Below are 19,536 nucleotides of genomic sequence, written 5' to 3'. Positions count from 1 at the left end.
ACACTTGCTTCTCTTCTGCCTGATGTAGAGGGAGTAAATATTTCCGCAAACACTCTGCTGTCTCTAATTTTTAGTACTTTCCCTACAGCCACAGTTTTGTCAAGAGCAACTCATCTACTGATATGACTGCATCTTTACTAATATAGGTTTTGTCTGCTTTCTCAACTAGATTCAGAGCATACTCAGTGTGCCCTTTCAGTTAACAAATCATGATGTGGAGCACCAGTCCAGTTGCTTGATTGTTCTATCGTAAAATGAATGCAGTCTTTTCCTTCATTTTCTCTGATATAACTGAAAGTCATAGGTTTTCTCTGCAAATACTGTCTTCTGATATTTTTTGAAATAGCATTTTATTGAGAAGTCTCGTTCTCAGTAAGCTTTTTTTATTCCAACCTCTGAGTTTTGCAGTTTTATCATTTCATCTGAATAGCTAGTTAAAGCTTCCTCTATTTTCCAACCTTTTGTTATTTTAAACAACTCTTGAGTACATTTCATTTTATTTTTTTCCTCCAAATTACTGGAAGCCATCTCTTGTACCAAGGCTGAAACTTGAACTGCCTATTTTTTGAACAGTTGCGAGATTCTTCTCAGCCAGAGCTTTTTCTTCTCCTTTTCTGGTTAATTTCCTGTTACTTTTTCCAAATTGCACTTTGTGGATGCCAGCAAAAAAGGATTTACTAGCCAATAACTTGAATTTCCCCCAAATGAGTAACTACAACTGACTTTTTCACAGTTGCAGTTTTCACAGTGGGAGAGCTCTAATCAACGGGGTAAGTTTTAACACCTTTATTAAATCTTCACATTGTAATCATCGACACAGGTGTACATACATAGAAAACAAATGATATTTTTATTTTCATGCATTATTCACATTTTTGTTTTGACAATCACTCCCAACATCACATAAATGGGGACTTGATAAGATTAAGTTTTCAGATGTATGGTTTAAAGAAGGATTCTGTTATGGTGGTTAATGAACTAATCAAAAGATAATACAAAAATTGAAAAGTAGGAAGTTCTTTTTTATGGAAATGGCTAAAATTATATAAGGAACGAAAATGTGTTTATATACAGGTCAGGCATATTTTTTATCAATCAGGGGTGAAGTTGTAAAGCATAATAAAGAGTTGAAGGAGTTTATATATGAGGGGAAGAAGGCAAAGGTTAAATGTGGTAAGGTGATTTTCCCCAAAGACAGTTTAGGATAATCAGATATGAAGCTATATTTTAGAGCTGCACAGTTACAACTTGCATAGACAACACAGGTAATGATGAAATATGGGGGAGCTCAAGAGGTGAAAAGAGAGTAGGCATTTGGAGTCAGGTCCATAAGGAGAATAACAACAACCATACAGAATGTTATACTCATAAAGTAACAGAAGGTATTCCAAGAAGTAAGCCAACACAGTAATTGAGAAATGAGGTTTTACCAAAAGGGTGACTGCAAGTAAGGATGCAAAAAATAGGCAAGAGGACTCCGGAATTTACGGGAGGAAATTGGCACAACAAAGTAAGGAATTGGGAGAAAATAACTAGAGAAGGAAGGGTAGCAGAGTGGGATGAGAGCAAGCTGAAGTATGGATTGCAGGCTAGAGACTGCTTTTCCTTCCTTATCAGGGATTGATTATCTAATATGGGTAAAGTGAAATAGATAGGAGAGTGCTGAGTGAAAGACCAGCTGTGGCAGAGTCTTTTGAATTGCATCTAGAACAGAAGTTGTAGTTAAATGGATAATTAGTAGGGCTTATTATAAAAATGCATGATAATTGGCCCTAGGTGTGTGTGTGTGTGTGTGTGTGTGTGTGTGTGTGTGTGTGTGTGTGTGTGACTTCTGTGGAAGGTTGGGCTGGCAACTCGACACTGTAAAACTCCACTGCCAGTCATGAGCGGACAGGTGATCCGCTGTGGCGACCCCTAACCGGGAAAAGCCGAAAGAAGAAGGTTATAAAAATGCATGATAACTATAAAAATCAATCAGAAGAGATGAGAAAACATTGGGAATAGAAAATGGAAAGTCAGTATACAAAATGGCAACGTGAGGAGATCTGTATGGCTCCCAGGTATGCAAAAAAGTCCAGAAGGTGAAGGATTTCTGCTTGGAAGTATGTGCATAAGTATTTTATACACCAAGTAGACAATAGATTTTATCCACATACTGGAGGTCCAATGGGAAATAATTGGCAACATATTTCTGGGAATGCAGTCAGTTGGCAGATTAAAAAAATCCATACAGAATAATTTGTCAGAAATAGGTTCACATGAGGTTACTAGGGTAACCAAGCTATTGACCCGAGGGTCGTTTTAAGCCTAGCCTATTACACCCATTATATTTCAAGAGAAAAAGTCTAGTTAATGCCTAAAATTATCATTAGTAATGACTGCCCATGTCCAGGAGGGATGTGGAAGCTATTCCCGGCAAGAATTTGTGGTTTCCCATCCATTCATCCAGGCTCCTTTTGAACAGAGTCATAGAGGTGCTCAACTTAACATGAGTTGGTAGCCTATTCTACAGAAGTGGCAACCTCTGTGAAATGAATTGGTCTCTCGAGCATGTCCTATTTAAATCACAGGCCAGATTTTGGTTAATGGAGCGGGTAATTCTATTCCCATTTGACTTACGAATGTGCAGCAACTTAGAAATTGCTCTGTAAGCCAGGCACAAATCTTCCCTGAGCAGTGACAAAGACTCCAGTCTATCCATGTAAGGCATGTGCTGATGATTGTGGATCATCTTAGTTAAAAATCTCTGGGGTCTCTCCAGTTGCTGCAGATGCCTGGTACGGTACATAGCAAAGGGGGTGTAATGCGCAATTATGGGCCCGATAAGGGATGAGTATGGGGGTGTGGTATAACCTCTTTTGCTTTTGAGACTATGCCTTTGCTAATCAAATGTGTGACATAGAATGTATTTTTTGCTATAGTGGACACATGGTGGTCAAAGTTTAGGTCACAGTCTACTTGTGTGCCCAAATCCCTCACTACACTGTTCGTACTTAAGGTATTGTTGTTTAGCTGATAGATAGTAGGGACTTTGCTTTTACCGAAGAGGATGATGATGCATTTTTTTGCGTTTAGTTTGAGTCCATGGCTCTGGCTCCAGTCGGTCTGTGTAAGCCTCTCTTGGAGTACACTGACATTATTTGAGGAGTCAGTGATTTCGCCAAGTTTGCAGTTGTCATCAAACCTGGTCAGCCACAGCCCTTTTGTTTTGGCCTGAACTTCCGAGAAGTAAATACCAAACAAAAGGGGGCTCAATACTGACCCTTGTGGAACCCCACTGGTGACCGGTCTGCTGGATGAGGTGGAGTTACCCACTTTGATAGCATGTGTATGGTTAGTGCGCCAATTTGGGAGCCATCTAACAACAAAGGGGTTGACATTTAGGTGGGTGAGTTTGTCAATAATGCCTGAATGGGGTATTGTGTCAAAGGCCATCTCCACGTCCAGATATGTTGTTGCTCAGATTTGCCCTCATCTATGGCTGTGGTCACATTTTCGAAGACGTCTGCTAGGTTTAAGCGACATGATCGACCCTTTACAAAGCCGAACTGGGTTGGATCAAGGGTTTGGAGGTCACCTATATATTTATTTATGAATTCCATGATGATACGTTCCATGGCCTTGCAGATAAGGCTGGTCAGGCTTATGGGTCTATAATTACCCAGATCTGTTGCTAAGCCACCCTTGTGGAAGGGGATAATGGTCGAGGTTTTCCATTCAGCTCTGACAAATCCTGTATTCAGGCTGTGGTTAAATAGGGTGCCTAAGGGGATTGCCAATTCCTGTTTTAGTTCGTTTAGAATGCAGCCTGGGATGCCATCAGAACCCATAGATGCCATCTTTATTGCCTTAGACAGAGCTTTGGTGACCTGTTCTTTAGATATATAGGGTGGAGGAGCTGTTCAAGGTATGGTTTGTGATATTTTTGGAGAGGATAAAGGGGAGAAGGTTTCACCAAATTTGTCTGCTAGTAGGTTAGCAATTTCTGCAGGATCAGTGTACATGATATCATCTTTCACTAATTCAGCACATGTCTGGGTCCTACCTTTTGGGCAACACATGTAGCTGAAGAAAGCCTTATGATTATCCTTAGCTGCGTTTGCTAAATTTTTCTCAAAGTTGACCTTAGTAGGTTATATAAGTTGTCTTATTTATTTATTTAAGCTTAGGAGGGGTACTTTTCCAGTGCTGGGACCTCCCTTTGGTATTCTTAGCAGCTTCTTACACTTGTTGTGTGGTTTATTTATCCGAGATGTCTACCAGGGTGGCTTGTTTTTTCTTGGGACTCTTGCTTTGGTCCTGTCAGGCACAGCTGAGTCTATACATTTGTATAAGTGTTGGTACAGGGCATGAGAATATACATTTAGTATAGTTGCCTAGACTTTCTGTGGGGATTGAGGCTCGGAAATCATTTATACCAACCCCTAGGAGGGTATAGTTGGTTTGGTGAAGTTGTTTAATCCGACTTCACCCGTTATGTGTTCTGGAGTTATTTCTACTTCAAAAGTGACCGACTTATGATTATATTTTGCTAATGAGGGTCCTACACTTACAGAAGCAGGTCAAGTATATTTAAGCCCCTTGTAAGATTTTGTGCAGTTTATTCCAGGGGATTTGAGTTAAAGTCAAGGAACTTTTGTGCAAGTAAGCTGGGGCTCATTTAAGTTTCCCAGTTGATGGTAGGATAGTTTAAAACCCCCCATGACAAGAGTTTTGGGTTGAATTCCCAACTTAGAAGGATGTAAGCTACCTCTCCTGCCACAAGAGTGTATACTGCAACCTTCCTTTTGTAAGATACCTAGCTCCAAGTGCTTAAATTAAAGCAAAGAGGTTTAGAATAATGGTTACACTTGAAAAGCATGAACATCTTGGTCATGGAGTGGGACCTGTAACTAGCAATGACTTGAAGGGGGGGGGGGTTACCCACGGTAATCTGAACTTGGAGTAGCTACATAGTTATCTTGTCTAACCCGTCTGGAGGAGTGTTTATCTTTAATGAAGATAGATAACTGCACCACCATTCATTTTTCACTTTCATTTTGCAGTCTGAAGGTGTGAAAGACATTGTAGCCTTGCAAGATCAGGATACTCTCTGTGGCCTTGAACCAGGTTTCTGTGACTGCACAAATGCCTACATCATCCAAGGAAAGGAATGCTTCCATGGAGTGCAGCTTTTAGTTTAAACTCCTAGCATTCAGCAGCATAACCCTTATTTTGTTTGTGCTGGATATTTTCATGTTGCAAGTTTTGTTTTTGAGACCTTGCCTAAAAAAGCCACTATGGGTGAGGCAAGAGCCTTTAGCCAACAGCTGAAAGCCCGGAGGTGCTAGGTGCAGACCATCTCTGGCAAAGCAGCGAGGTCCATCAACCAGGTCATCCCAGGCTAAAAAGAAACTGGATTCCCCCCTTGAATTACAGCAGAAACTAAGCCAGTTATTAAAGTCAATCATTTTTTGTTTATATTGTGGCATCATTCTAGATGAGGGCAAAATGCTGCTCAGGGCTAGGGCATACCTGCCTGGGGCACATATTCAGAGAGCTCAATCATGTCTCTGTTCATATAGTCCAGTGAGGTATGTCTCAAGTTGTTCACACTAACATGAACTATCAGAGATTCATAACAGCACTTGAGTGCATGTGTAATTTGACAAATCTAGCCACCAGACTGCTGACTGTGACTTTCTCCTTATCCAACGGGATGTTAATGTGTCTCACTGTAGAATCTCCAGTAACAAGAAGATTAGTTTAGGGTGTGTGCTGTGCCTTAAGGGCCTAGCTGGTAAAACACTGGTGTTATGTGTCTTGGGTACTGTGTCAAGTGTAGCAAACTTGTGCTTAGGAGGTCTCGGGTGTTTAGGTAAGGTTTTGGAGAGTACCTCTACATATGATAGTCTATGTGTTGAGTTCAAGCTTTATGTATGAGTTGTGGTATGTGTGCTTTGTGTAAGAGTTGTGGTGTGTGAGCTGGTGGTGTTTGGTGTGCAACACAGCAGGGATTCTGGCTTCTTGTTGTAGATGCATCTCTTGCACTCCATACTAGAGTGATTTAGCAGTAGAGGGCTGTCTGTGTACATGAGGCAGTTGCTACACTGCCTCAGGAGACCCATATCAACCAGGTTGGCTGGAGAAACAAGGGTAGTCTGGCTGTCCATAATGCTAGTTTTAGACTTGTTTCTGAGTAGAGCATTCATTGATTACACAGTAATGTTGGAAGATCAGTGGAGCAGAGGCAGGTCACCAAACTCACTCGAGCTGTGTTAACAAGTGCAAACCCATGAAAATGCAGGGCTTTTATTACAAACAATAGGAAATGGTTGGAAACAAAGTAACCAATCCTAAAGCTCAAAACGGAGCCTTGCTACAGTAACCTTCAATTAGATCAATCCAAACTGTACTTTCCTTCCATGAAGGCACAGGGGGACCTCCCAGAACTAGATTCAGCAGGTCAGAATCTAGTGTATGCTGCAGCAACTAGAAGTGCATCTAAGAATCAGAACACAGTGAAAACAGTAAAAAAACAGTTGAAATTGCAGCAGATATGGTTTAAATGCAGCAAATGCAGTTAAAACTGATCCCTGTTACAGTAACCTTCAGTTAGATCAGTCCAAACTGTACCTTCCTCCCACAAGGGCACACGGGGACCTCTCCAAGAAAAGATTTCCTGATTTAGTGATGATTCTCTACAACCAGAACTAGATTCAGCCAGTCTGAATCTGGCCTATGCTACAGCAACTAGAAGTGCAAACAAGAATCAGAACACAGCAGATACACAGTAAAAACAACAGTTGAAGTTGCAGCAGATACGGTTTAAAAATACAGCAAATACAATTAAAACACAGTACAAGTGCAGAAAACAGTTTAAATAAAGCACTTAGTGTTGAGCTTAAGCCAGAAAAAAGACACAAAGAATAACAGGCACAATAAGCATTCAACCAGTAAGTCCCAGCTCAGATAGGTGGAGACTACCTTCTCCTCCCACAAGAGTGCAGACCAACAAACCTTCTTAATGTAAAGTAACTGACCTGGAGCCTAAGTTCTTAAACTAGAACTAAGACACTTTTTAGGATAATAGACGCAATAAGCCTTCAACCAGGAATTCCCAACTTAGAAGGATGTAAGCTACCTCTCCTGCCACAAGAGTGTAGACTGCAACCTTCCTTGTGTAAGATACCTAGCTCCAAGAGCTTAAATCAAAACTAAGAGGCTTAGAGTAACGGTTACTATTGAAAAGCCTACTAACAAGCAGTAATAAATGAAATTGAACTGTTAGGAACAAGTAGCAAAATAAAGTATGAAGAAGCACAGCTATAGTAAAAGCAGCTGAATAACTTCTTTTTTTAGTAAGTGGGAAGGGAAGAAGCAGAAGATAATTCAAGTTTAAGAGGGTAAGAGGTTGGGTTTTCCCAGCTGATTAATAGTAGGGGCAGGCAAACTCAAAGTCCTCCACCCTTAAGAGTGCAACAACACCAGTAGTCAGGCAGAAGTAAGTTAAACAGGCACTTCAGCTAAATGGAGTTGAAAAAGCAAGTGGTTGTAACTTTATTTTGAGCTGAGATAGAGGATATGAATTGCCAAGACATAGTAAGGCCTTACTACATTTAATGCTATTGGCTTTCAAAAAGCAGTTACTATAAAGTAGAAATCAAAATATCTAACCCAACTGTAATTAAAATATTGAATATTGTAAAGGAAAATAATTGAAGGTAAGATATTCAGAAATAGGAAGGGGCAAATTACTTAAAAATAAATTGAATTTATGGGAGTAATACATTCAGAAGATGATCAGGAGTAAATGTGAGGTGTAAGGGAAGGCAGGAATTAATTTTGGAATCTTGAAGTGAATGGTAATCGTTAAAGAAAACCTGTATGTATAATGCATAAAATAATGAAAATTATTTTTTTTATTTTCTATTAATGTATGGGTGTCATTATTTGAAATATGAGAATTTAAAGATGTTTTAAAATGGTTTGCAGTATAATATGCAGTTTACATCATGACATTTTTATATAGATATTAATAAGATCAAAAACTGCTTTACTAACAGTATCAGTCTAAATAGTGACATAAAGTGGGATATATGCTTTGTAGTTCACCTACCAGTTTAACATATACTCAGCAAAATTCCCGCCTTTCTCAATCGCATCTTTCAGATACACATTTCACATATCTAATCCTGTATAGTAGAGAGTTGATTATCCAAACTAATTAGGACCTAGGATAGTTCGGATAATTAAACACATAATTGAACAGATAAAAAACGTCCAAAGTCATACTTTTTCTGCATGCATGGAATACACTTTTCAACCACTCCGTGATTCCAGTGGGCAATAAAGAATATTTTTCACACACTAGCGGGCTACAATTTCACAAAACACGTACAAGCAAGTATGTATAATGTTTAATAATGATTTTTTCCTACCTGAAAAGTTTGGAAGGCTGCATTCGGATAATTGAGATTTTGGGTAATCGACGTTCGGATAATCGACATTCTACTGTATCTAATGCATTTGCTTTGCAGTCTCCCATTTATTAATTAATTTTGCATAGTTGTTCATCGTCCTGACCATCCTCATCTCCCAACACCAGTCCTTGGTTCAAGTCCAAGATTTTTGTATCACTCAAGCATTTCTGGAACAGTAAAGTCTCACATTGGGCTTTTTTGCTGTCAGAAGACAGAGAAGCACAGACCTATTCTGCTTGATGGCTCACTTTTTCATGGCCACACTTTATTTCTTTTTTGGCCTGCTCTGCATCCAAAAATGCATCTGATGTGGGAAAAATATTCTGAAAACAGCCGCTTGAATTTCACAGCTGCTGCTGAACATTCCATGATTATTGAGATAAACTAACTTCTTCTCTTCTGCTTGGTGTAGAGTGAATACATATTTTGTACAAACACATTGCTGCCCCATTTTTAATACTTTTCCATTCCACTAGAATTTTGTCAGGAGCAACTCTTTCTGCTAGTATTATTGCTTTAGTAATGTAGGTCTTGGCTCCTTTTTCCTGACCAGATTTGGAACATCCATGACGTGCCCTCTGATTTAACAAATCTTGTTGTGGAACATCTGTCCAGTTACTTTTCTAGAATTCATGCAGTCTGCTGCTTCCAGATGTTCTTCATCTCACATTGCTGCAGTCCTTACACTTGGGTAGTCCGCTGTCCTCGGTCGGCCCGAATATCAAAGTATATGGCTGACGTCGGTCAAGGCGCATTTGACTGACATCAGGACGTCAGGGTACAAATGCGCATGACCCACGTCATATCCTCAGTCTTTTTTGCCGCGTGGTCCGATGCAGAAGCAGCGTTGCAAGTGCCGTTCGGCGTTCTGAAATTTTTCAATGAGTTTCAGACCGAAGTCAAAGTTGGCTAAGTACCCCGTTGGGGAATATTTTTGTTTTTTCTTGCCTCAGTGGTTTACCGGATGTCAGAAAAAGTGAATAATTGTATTTCTTGTGGGAAACAGATACCGCATAGAGATTACCATAATCTGTGTATTCCTTGTTTGGGACCCGAGCATGACGTTGTTGGCTGTCGCTTTTGTGCTAGGTTCAATAAACGCACTATTAAGCGTAGGTTAGATTGTGCGAGGTTGGTCTTTGGGAAGCGGTGCAACTACAATATGCCGTCGGATTCTCCGACGCCCGCTTCTTCTAAGAAGCGCAAAGACAAAGCGGCTAAACCCAGACTGGAAGAGTCGTCCGAACCGGACGCCGGTTCTTTAGAGGCGTCAGTGGAACCGGTGGTTCCGACGGAGGCCTCTCTGGAGTCCCAGGGGGGAATTTTGGTTTTGCAGGATGTGGCCTCCCAGGAGGCAGGTCAGGCGGAAGGGGCCTCTCAGGTAACTGTACTCCCCTCCCTTCCTAAGGTGACTAGGCCCTCTCCTTCTGTTTCTAAGGCTTCTCCCAGAGGTAGGCCAGGTTTAGCTTCTGTGGGTGTCACTCCTAGCTCTTCAGTGCCCAAGAAGCATATGCTTAAAATGGCAGAGGATTTAATTACCTTAATTAGAGGTTCTATGCCCCCTCCTGATAAGAGGCCTAGAGTGGAACCAGAGTTGGGGGGTTATGAGCAGGCCTCGGATGTGTCTGAGTCTTCGGCTGAAGACTTACAGGAGTATTCTCCTTATTCTGATTCTGATGTGGATGATTCTACTCCTTCTGCTTCTCCTCCTGAGGATTTTTCATTTTCAGAGACTCTTCATTCCATGAGGGAACACTTTAAGTGGGAAGGTCAGGAGTTCTCTGATTCCAGGAAGAGGCTTAGGGAATTTTTGTTTTTACCCCAGCATAGGCCTTTGGCAATACCTCCTGTTCTGAATGTTGTGGAAGATGTGTTTCAGGAGGCATCTCTTAATCCTGATTCTTTGCCCCCTGCTCCTGTTAAACCGGATAGGTATTACAGGGTGCCTGACGCTCATAAGTATTTGTTCAAAAGTCCTAGGGCAGACCCAGAAACTGTTAGTCAGGGGCCTAAGGGTGTTAAAGCTTCTGTTGTCAAAAATCCGGTGCCTGCAGATAAAGAGGCCAGGGCTTTGGATAGATGGGGAAAGAAAGTTTATACTTCTTCCACTCTAGCTATGAGGGCTTTGAATTGCCAGTTTCACATGTTGAAATACCAAAACTATCTATTTTCTCAATTGAAGTCTAAGGTAGATGCTCTGGCGGAAGGTATTGAGTGTAAAGAGTTACAAGATTTAGTTCATGTTTCTGAACAGGTGGGTAAGCATTCTTTGCAATGTGGTTTTGATGCTGTACAGGCCTCATCCAGGGTGGCTGCCACTGGGTCAGTTCTTCGCAGGCATGCCTGGTTAAGGGATCAGAATTTATCTGACCATGTTAAGTCAAGGATTTTAGATGCTCCTTTGCAATCTGATGTGTTGTTTGGCTCGCCTGTTGAGGCAGTTTTGAAGAAAATGGAAGACAAGGCTAAGTCTATGCAGACTGTTAAGGATTTTTTGCAGGTTCAGCCTCCGAAGTTTAGTAGGAATTGGCCTTCTAAAGGGTGGACGTATCCTTCTTATGATTCCCAGTCTAGGGGTAGGTCTAGACGTGGTAGAGGCAGAGCTCAGGGTTCTTTTAGGCCTAGAACAGGGAGTTCACCTGCACAGTCTTCGGGTGAGGGCAGGGGTCAGTCCTTTCGTAAGCAGACCCAATGACCTACCTTTTCAGCTGCCGGAGCCTTCTCGTCTGGCAGCACCTTTGGGAGGAAGGTTGGCACTTTTCAAAGAAAATTGGAGTTTAATTACCCAAGACAGATGGGTATTGGACATTATTTACCACGGTTACAGGTTTTATTTCCATACCTTACCACCTTTCAAAGGCATGCCAGACATTCCTCCTCAACAAAGAATAGAGGCTCACAAACAGATTTCTCAGTTACTTCAAATAGGGGCCATACAAACGGTCCCTGTGCCAGAAGTGGGCCTAGGATTTTATTCTCGCCTGTTCCTAGTACCAAAGAAGGGGAACACATGGAGACCAATTTTGGATTTATCTATCCTCAACACTTATCTGGACATTCCCAAGTTCAAAATGTTGACGTTACAACAGCTTTTACCTCTTCTGGGCAAAGATCATTGGATGGTAACTTTGGACCTCAAGGAGGCTTACCTTCATATTCCTATCAGACTAAGTTGCAGAAAGTATCTGCGTTTTCGGACTGGGGCTTCTCATTATCAGTTCTCTGCATTGCCCTTTGGCTTATCTACTGCGCCCAGAGTATTCACAAAAGTTCTGGCTCCAGTGATAGCTTTCTTCAGACTGAAAGGAATACAAATTTATCCCTATTTGGACGATTGCCTGATTATGGCTCAGGAAAGGGACGAGCTTCTTCATCATCTGGAATATGTGATAGCAGTGCTAAGATGCCTGGGCTATTCTGTGAACGAAATAAAGTCCAGTCTAGTACCCTCTCAGGACAGGTGCTTTCTGGGTGTGAGACTGAATACAGCAGCCCAGATGGCCTTTTTGACCCCGGACAAACAAAAGAATCTTTCCCTTTACTTTCATCAATTGTCTCATCAGTCCAGGCTGACTGCAAGGACAGTCCTACAAGCCTTGGGGTTCATGGCATCTTGTATTCTGGTGCTTCCCATTGCCAAACTGCATATGAGGAAGTTACAATGGTATCTCAAGAATGTATGGACACAGCACTGCCAGGATCTGGACACTGTCATTCAAATAATACCTTGCATTCAAAAGGAATTTTTGTGGTGGGCTCAGGAATGTCACCTAAACAAGGGACTCTCTGTGACCCGGCCAGAGGCGAGTCAAATTCTAACGACAGATGCCTCAGACAAAGCTTGGGGAGCTCATCTGAATGGAAAGTGGATACAAGACAAGTGGCCTGCCAGACTACAACATCTACATATCAACTTGAAGGAGATGCTAGCAGTCCAGTTTGCATTAACAGCTTTCAAGGATCTACTTCTTCCAGGACAGGTGTTGATTCTAACAGACAACACAACTGTCATGTGGTACATCAACAAGCAAGGGGGAACACATTCCTATCCTCTATGCAGGCAAGCAATGATTTTGTGGGAGACTGCTCTCAGTTTACAGCTCAATCTTCAGGCAAGGTTTCTGCCGGAGCACAGAACTCCTTAGCAGATGTGTTGAGCAGACAAATTATGGATCCCCACGAGTGGAAATTGGATCCTCATGTATTTCAGAAATTGGCAGTGTCATGGGGAACTCCAGACATAGATCTGTTCGCTTCTCCACTAAACCATCAGCTGCCAAAGTATTGCACAAAAGGTTTCATCCCACAGCTTGGAAAGTGGATGCTCTTTCTTTCAATTGGAAAAATCTTCATGTGTATGCCTTTCCACCTCTGCCTCTCCTCCCAAAGGTACTTCTAAAGGTCAGACAGGACAAACCAAGGATGATTTTAATAGCTCCAGATTGGCCTCGACAGCACTGGTACCCATTACTGAGAAGTCTGGTTCGGAAGCCTCCTTGGCCTTTACCTTTGATTCCTCACCTGTTGTCTCAGGAGGACAGTCATTTACTCAATGTCAAGCTTCACTCTCTACACCTAACAGCCTGGCATATTCTGTTTTGAACCACAGAGGGTCTCAACTTCCACAACAAGTTTTGGATGTGATTTTGGAAGCTAGACGGCCTAGTACCAGGAAAGTGTATGCTGATAAATGGAAGAGATTTTTATTTTGGAGTGCAGCAAAGGATTTTGATGTGTCTGAGCCTAATTTGGGTGTGGCTCTTCAAGATCTCACTTAGTTATTGGACAAAGGTTTGTCCTTCTCTTCTATTAAGGTTCATGCTGCAGCAATTTCAGCTCACTATGACTGTGTTCCGCCATTGTTTTCTCATCCTATGTTCAAGCAATTTCTTAGAGGGGCAAAGAATATAAGACCCCCACGAAGAGCTCCTATTCCTGCTTGGGATCTCAATTTTGTGTTGGAGAAACTTACTCTACAACCTTTTGAGCCTGCGGCTACTGCTGAGTTGAAATATTTGTCATGGAAGACTGCTTTTTTGTTGGCCATTACCTCTGCAAGAAGGGTTTCTGAATTGCAGGCCCTTATGGCGGTTGAGCCTTTCTTAATTTTCCATCAGGATAGGGTATCATTACGTACTAATCCTTCCTTTATGCCTAAGGTGGTTTCTAGTGTGGCTTTAAACCAAACCATCCATTTGCCTACTTATTATGCAAACCCTCAAAACAAAGGGGAGAAAATTTTGCACACTTTGGATGTACATAGGCTGTTGCATTATTATTTAAGCAGGACTAAGGAGTTCAGGCAGACTCCGCAGTTGTTTGTTTCTTTTGCTTTGGTTTCTCAGGGTAAGCCTGTGTCAAAACAAACTATTTCTAAGTGGATTGGGTTTTGCATTGCTTTCTGTTATTCCCATCATGGCAAAGAGATTCCAGCTGGGATTAGGCCTCATTCCACTAGGGCTACTGCCACTTCTACAGCTTTTTTAAGGGGAGTAGCAACTAAGGATATTTTGGAGGCAGCTACTTGGAGTTCAGTGCATACTTTCACTAAGCATTACCACCTTCCGCTTTACTCTAAATCTAGGGCTGGTTTTGCCACTGCGGTTCTACAGGGCATTTTGGCAGCTCCTCCTGCTTTATAGCTTTGCCATCCACCCTTACCTCTGCTTTGGGATTCTACCCAAGTGTAAGGACTGCAGCAATGTGAGATGAAGAACATAGTACAGTTTTGTACCTACCATAAATGTAGATGTTCGAAGATCCACATTGCTGCAGTCCAATTATCCCTCCCTCCTTCCCCTCTGGATTTAGAGGTGGTTGTGTGGGTTGGATTGTATCTATTGTAGATATTGTATACATTGTACATATGGTTAGGGCTAGGGTGTTTTGGTGTTTTTTGGTTTTGACCTTCTTTTTAGGGTCTTCTGACATCTGGGGCAAGAAAAGACTGAGGATATGACGTCGGTCATGCGCATTTGTACCCTGACGTCCTGATGTCAGTCAAATGCGCCTTGACCGATGTCAGCCATATACTTTGATATTCGGGCCGACCGAGGACAGCGGACTACCCAAGTGTAAGGACTGCAGCAATGTGGATCTTCGAACATCTACATTTATGGTAGGTACAAAACTGTACTTTTTCTGGTGCAGCAGAAAATCTCAGATTTTATGTGTGATCTGTCCTGTAATGCTAATGTTTTAACATATCTTCTTGAGAAGCCTCTCAGTCAAGACAACCTTTCTTTCTTATACTCTGTTTTTGCAGTTTTATGAGTTCATTTGAGTGGAATTATCACGCAAGACATAGGCAAATATACATTTATATAAAACAACACAAACCATGTTAACATGTTCACAGTTACAAACATTATACATCACATACATGCTGTAGATCAATATGTATGTATACCTTTAAGAATATGTATGTATACCTTTAAGAATGTTTCTAGGGGCTTGCACAAGTGTATGAATACTGAGCACGTGTGAGCCTGACTGCCATTTTGTAGTAAGCTGTTGAGATGTAAGCTTGTATGTTTGTGTAGTCTGTCAGTTAATCAGTTGGTTTATATTTTGTACTGCTGCTATCCAGCCTAATGTGTTTCTACATAATAAAGCAGATAAATGAACTACCCCACTTGTTCATCTTTAGTTGTGGAGCAAGACAAGCGACATAGTGTCAGAATGGGATCCAGATGCAGGACCAAAGGCACTCCGTTAAAGATGGAGGAATATAGAGGAGTGAATCATCCCTACTCGCATATAACTCGCAAAAACAGATCAGAAATGAATTTCCAGTATCAAATGATTTCTCATTCGCAATATATAAAATGAAGCATTCAGAATGCTCTAAACACATTTTTAGTTAAATGAAATGTCCAAAACTGCAGCATATTGATGAAAATGTTCAAATAACTATAGAAAATGTTTGAAGTAAAGTCCAAATCGCATAAAAGATGTAAACTAAGGGAGATGGCCACATGTTTTTGCCATGTGCTACTTTTTCACATTAATTAAAGCTATCCAAGAAATCCGAAGTGTACAAAGTGTTCGCAAGTTTGTGCAGTATTACAGTACAGTTATTTCACAAAGTACAGCGATGTCAAAGCATATTTTGCAAAGTACAGTATTTTGAAGAGTTTATTGTGCTTTTGAATGTTATTACAAGTACTGGCTGTGTGTGCATGTTTGTATATAATTACAAGGGCCGTATTTTCAGTATGTTGGGGGCACAATTTGTTGGCATAGCAGACGGATTTTGAAAACCAAATCCACTTGTATTTGATAATATTGCAGAATATTGGAGTCTATTTGAGCAAGAGTACGATATTTTCATACAAGCTGCATTTTTTGATAAAGATGCATGTACAAAGGCATTTATTCTGCTTAATTTAGCTGGTTCAGAAGCTATAGAAAGAGAGCATTCATTTGTGTGTGCACCTGCTGTATTTGCAGGAGAGGGAGAAAACTGTCATATAGTGGTACCAGCTGAGTCAAGGGAAGACCCCGAGTGCTTAAAACATACATTTAGAGAAATGTGAACCCCCAAACGAATATTACAATGGAAAGGCACTTAGAGATCAAAAGCCTGGTGAAACTTTTGCAGCATATATAACTGATTTGAGAAACAAGGCTAAAATGTGCATATTTGGTGATTTAAGGGATGAGTTCATAAAAGACAGACTTGTGTGTGGTATTAAAGATGATGCTGTGAGAAAGATTTTGTTTCATGACAGTGATTTAACTTTGAAGAAGGCCATAGAGATTTGCCAAATATATGAGCTCACAAAGGCACATAAGTATGCTTACAAATGAGAAATAAGTGCTTCCAGTAACTTCTAAAGCTAATGTTGATAGTATGCAACACATGGTTAAAAGAAGCAGGCCCAAGCACATGGCAGGAACTGTAACCCCTGCAACACTTACTGGGAAACCCCATAGCTTTCTAGCAAATTCCAGAGTTCACACAGTCTCAGTGAAGCACAAAAGTGAGCCAACAAACTCAAAGAATGGGCTCCCACCCAGTTTCAATGCTAACTGTGGTGGAAATCGTGAGCCCACAAGAGAAAAGTGCTTAGCTTTTGGTCAGCAATGCCACAAATGCAATAAGTGGCATCATTTTAAAATGTTTTTTAAATCAAATAAAGGATATTCTTTTATTAAAAGACAATATTCCAAAAGACAAGTTAATTATGTAATTAGAAAGATGTGACGCTATTTTCTATGTTGATGGTGCGTCTGTGCTTAATGAAACGGTCAGTGCAGTAAATTTATGGGCAAAGAATGAAGTATTTTGCACTGTTCGGATAAATGGAGGATCCATAGAGCTCAAAGTTGACACAGGTTCAAAGTGCAATGTTACGTCAGCAGGAAAATTTGCTAAAGGATGCAAAGTGTGTGAAGCTTGTTGCTTATGGTGATGAAGAAATTCAAACTAAAGGTTATTAGTGCTTTCATTTTATTTTGCTAGGATCAACTATGACTTGCAATTTTATATGGTCAAAAGGCACGTACAGTCATTACTAAGCTTCAGAGATGGTTTGAAAATGGGACTGCTTTCATTTAACAAGGAAGTCCATCATGTAAGCTTGAAAGACCACTATTCTAATTTCATCCAGTCTGTTTTCACTACCTATGCTGATCTTTTCAAAGACAAACTGGGCAAACTCCCAGTTGTATACCCCATGAAGTTAGACCCTGAAGTCAGTCCAGTTGTCAGACCAACCTAGAAAGTTCCAATAACTATGCAGAACAGAGTTAAAGCCGAGCTATATAAAATGGCGCAGCAAGGTGTAATTTCTCCAGTAGACAAGCCAACGGAATGGGTATCTTCCATGGTTGTAGCTCATAAGAAAAGTTCAAATGATATCCAAATATGTATTGATCCATGAGATTTGAAGATAGGACTAAAAAGACCTCATCCAATATGTACAGTCGAAGAAGTTGCTGCTGTTATGCCAAATGCCACTGTTTTTTCTGTCTTAGATGCAGAGAGTTCATTTTGGCAAGTACATCTTGACAGAAAATCTTCACTGCTAACTACTTTCAGTCCTCCTTTTGGCAGGTACAGATTTTTGAGAATGCCATTTGGGATACATTCTGCCAGTGAAGTCTTCCAGTGTGCAATGGAGCAAATTGTTTCTGGGTATCTATGTGCTGTTATAGTAGATGCTATTCTAGTAGGCAATAATGGTGAAGCTGAGCATGACAGAAACCTCAAGAAAATTCTGGAAAGAGCACGTGAAGTGAATCTTAAGATAAATCCTCAGAAGTGCAAATTCAGCTTACGAGAAGTCACTTATGTTGGTCATTTATTTACCAGTTCAGACTTAGGAGCAGATCCTTCCAAGCAAACTGCAATTCTTGAGCTGCCAGCTCCAGACAATGTTCAAGACCTACGTTGTTTTCTTGGCATAGTTAACTACCTAGGCAAGTTAATTTCAGACTTGAGCCAACTTTCAGCACCACTTAGAGTTAACATGCAGAGATGTATCTTGGTCCTGGTTAGAACACCACCAAAGAGTGTTTGATGTCCTGAAACAGAGAATTGCCAGTCCACCTACTTTAAGATACTATGATGTTCACAAACCAGTGATTCTTTCTTGTGATGCTTTGAAGTTTGGTCTTGGAGCAGTCATTCTTCAAGAGGGTAGACCAATAGCCTATGCGTCCAGAACTTTAACCCAAACTGAAATGCAGTATGCTCAGATAAAGAGGTCTTGGCAATTGTGTTTGCATGTTTGAAGTTCCATGATTATATTTATGGTAGACTTGTCCAGATTGAAAGAGATCCCCAACCTCTTGTAACTGTTTTGAGAAAGCGTATTCACACAGCTCCTGCCATATTGAAATGCGTGATGCTCAAATTGCAAAAGTATAATTTCAGTCTTGTCTACACCAAAGGCAGAATTCTTTCTTGCTGATGCATTATCCAGATCGCCCAGAAATACCACTGAAAAGCATGAAAATGAGAAACTTGATTTTAAAGTCATGAAAGTGAGAAATTTTTCTTCCACACATCTTGATGAGCTTAGAAGTTATATAGCCACAGATCCAGTTCTTCAGAAGCTGAACCACTTTGTCAGTCGAGGATGGCCATCAGTACAGTCTTGCTTACCAGTTGACCTGCAGCCATATTTTCCTTACAGAGATGAGATTTTGTCAGACAATGGTATCAGCATGAAAGGTCCAAAAGTGATTGTTCTAAAGTCCTTGCAACAAGAGTATATTACTATCTTGCATCATGACCACCCAGGAGCAGATTCTACCAAAAGAAGGGCGAGAGAACCAGTGTGTCACAGGACATTGAGAGAGTACTTTCATCTTGTCCTGTATGTAATAGAACTAAGCCGCATCAACAGAAAGAACCACTTCAGCTAAACCATATTCTTGGGCTACTATCATCGAGCCCGCAGAAAGTTATTTCTGACAATGGTACACAGTTTACAAGCCAACAGTTCAAAAGATTTTCTGAAAAGTGGGACTATACTCATGAGTAGCCCTGAGTATCTGCAGTCAAATAGTTTGGCAGAAGGTGTAGTTCTAAGTGTGAAACAATTGCTAGAGAAGTTGGAACAAGACAACAGTGATGTTTTCTTGAATCTCTCTCTAGAATCTCAGAAATGTTCCTCATGATAAACATCTTGGTTCACCTGCACAGAGACTTCTTTCGAGACAAACCAGAGCCACACTACCAATCGGTAGTCCTTTGTTGGTTCCATGTGTCAAGAACAACAGATCAGTGAAAGCCAGTCTGTTGAAGAAGCGCTTATCCCAGAAATCCTATTATGATAAGTCCATCAAACTGCTCAGTCCATTAAGTGAAGGAGAGATTGTGAAGATGCAGACGTCCAAAGGTTTTGATTGGATTGGAGGCTTGGAAAGTGTATGTCCAGAGCCGAGATTGTACATTGTGGAATTGCAAGGAGCAGAATTTAGGCAGAATCGGAAACATTTAGTCCCAGTGTCCAAGCCTGTATTGCAGTATCATACCTGTGAGAAAGGCACTCTATCTCAGATTGAGTTATCCACCGTTCTAGTTCCAGAGGATGTTACAGTAAATATCCCTGTCCCTAAG

The 19,536-nt window shown here is 40.9% G+C and overlaps 1 protein-coding gene across 1 annotated transcript in view; it reads left to right on the top strand.

Moving 5' to 3' along the window:
- CYFIP1 (cytoplasmic FMR1 interacting protein 1) overlaps positions 1-19,536 on the top strand; it is a 2,370,671-nt gene that overhangs the window by 293,031 nt on the left and 2,058,104 nt on the right. The gene's annotated exons all lie outside the window — the stretch shown is intronic.

This window comes from Protopterus annectens, chromosome 5.part0 (genome assembly GCF_019279795.1).
Source record: "Protopterus annectens isolate FY-2018-M chromosome 5.part0, PAN1.0, whole genome shotgun sequence".
Taxonomy (NCBI): Eukaryota; Metazoa; Chordata; order Ceratodontiformes; family Protopteridae; genus Protopterus; species Protopterus annectens.
This window is presented reverse-complemented; position numbering and strand designations above follow the sequence as displayed.